The sequence below is a fragment of the Colobus angolensis genome, unplaced genomic scaffold (genome assembly GCF_000951035.1).
Source record: "Colobus angolensis palliatus isolate OR3802 unplaced genomic scaffold, Cang.pa_1.0 Scaffold89, whole genome shotgun sequence".
Taxonomy (NCBI): Eukaryota; Metazoa; Chordata; class Mammalia; order Primates; family Cercopithecidae; genus Colobus; species Colobus angolensis.
In genome coordinates this window covers 886,093-888,020 of record NW_012122820.1, presented here as the reverse complement: position 1 = coordinate 888,020, position 1,928 = coordinate 886,093, and the positions used below count along the sequence as shown (strand labels likewise).

At 55.5% G+C, this 1,928-nt stretch overlaps 1 protein-coding gene across 1 annotated transcript in view; it reads left to right on the top strand.

Moving 5' to 3' along the window:
• Window positions 1–1,928, top strand: part of PRKCZ (protein kinase C, zeta) — a 141,052-nt gene that overhangs the window by 84,794 nt on the left and 54,330 nt on the right. The window lies entirely within an intron of this gene.

The following is a 1,928-nucleotide window of genomic DNA, read 5'->3' as shown; positions in this document are numbered from 1 at the left end:
AGATGTGCCTTGAACTCAGCAGCGCTACCTCCAGGAGGTTCCACTCAGTTTGGGTGCTGAGTGATATGTGGGTCATGATCCCAACGCCGACGTCCCTGCGGGGCCCCAGTGAGTCGTGATCCCAACGCCGACGTCCCTGCGGGGCCACAGGGGGTCGTGATCCCAACGCCGACGTCCCTGCGGGGCCACAGGAGGTGGGTGCTGCTGATGAGGGCCACTGGGGCGCAGGTGGTGGCAGGTGAGGGGTAGAGGAGTCACCGCCGACCCTCTGGGTTTTCAGCCACTGGAAGTGGGAGGAGATGCGGGCTGGCGAGGAGCTTGGCTCGTGGCCTGGGGTGGCGTGAGATGTCCTGGTGCACATGTTGAGCAGCCATCAGGGGGCAGGTCTGCAACTCAGGAAGAGGCCGGGCCAGGAGCTCTCAGTGTGGAAAGATGGGACTCGAAGTCCCTCCATTGGATCTGCCTCCGGAGAGAAGGGAGGGTGGCCGAGGACCGAGCCTCGAGAAGGAGGGCGCTGAGGAGGAATGATGCAGTCTCAGAGACTAAATAGATCCTAATGGTTTGCTGATCTGTTTCCACGAAACTTCCAGGGGTAGGGGCAGGTAACACAGTAAGACCCTGCCTCTGCAAAAAATAAAATTGCCACGTGTGGTGTGTATCTGTGGTCCCAGCTCCTCTGGAGGCTGAAGTGGGAGGATCGCTGGAGCTCCAGAGGTCAAGGCTGCAGTGAGCAGTGATCACACCCCTGTACTCCAGCCTATTTGGGATGCATTTCTTTCACTGTCATTTTTCTAACCCTGAAGACAAGGGGTTGACCTAGGAAGGTATGGAAACCTTGTCCAGCCTACTTTCTGGGGTCAAGATGAGACCAAGCTGTTGGATCTTTGTGACTCTAAAGTTGCTTTTGACCTTGCAGCATTTTGCTGAACTCCAGCATGGAGTTCAGAAATTTCTTTCTCCACAAAGAGACTGAATTCTCTGGGGCTAGGCTTGCCTCTTGTTCCCCCGGAAGTCACTGGCAAGCCCCTTCCCACCAATTCTGCAGCACCGGCCCCACGCAGGGCCAGATGTGCCTTGAACTCAGCAGCGCTACCTCCAGGAGGTTCCACTCAGTTTGGGTGCTGAGTGATATGTGGGTCATGATCCCAACGCCGACGTCCGGCGGGAGCTAGTGCTCTGTGGCTAGCCCTGTGGCGGGAGCTAGTGCTCTGGCAATGGGTGTGGGCTTGTCCCAGGCTTATCACTCAGTAGCACTGGGACCTTGGGGAATCCACTTAGCCCTCCACCTCAGTTTCCTTGTGTCCTAACTGGAGATAATACCAGCCTCCCGGAACTGTTAGGGCAAAGCCTGGAGGCCGGAGGCCAGCATACCGTGAGAGGCCAGCATACAACCGGAGCTGGTAGCTTTGGTGATCGTGGTGAAGATGGTGGTGATGGTGATGGTGATGACAGTGATGGTGATGACGGTGATGATGGTGATGATGGCAGTGGTGATGATGATGGTGATATGGTAGTGGTGGTGATGAAGATGCCGATGGTGGTGATGATGGTGATGGTGATGACGGTCGTGGTGGTGGTAGTGTTGACATTGATGACGGTAGTGATGGTAGTGGTGGTGATGGTGGTGACAGTGATGATGGAGATGGTGATGATGGCAGTGGTGGTGACAATGACAATTGTGACGGTGGTGACAGTGATGATGGGGTAGAGTTGGAGGTGGATGACAGTGGTGATGGTGGTGATGATGGTGATTGATGGTGATGACGGTCGTGGTGGTAGTGTTGACATTGATGGTGACGGTGGTGACGGTGGTGGTGGTGATAGTGGTAATGGTGATGACGATGATGGTAATGATGACTAGTGGTACAGGTGATGGTGACAGTGACAGTGATGATGGTGGCGGGTAGATGGTGACGATGACAGTGATG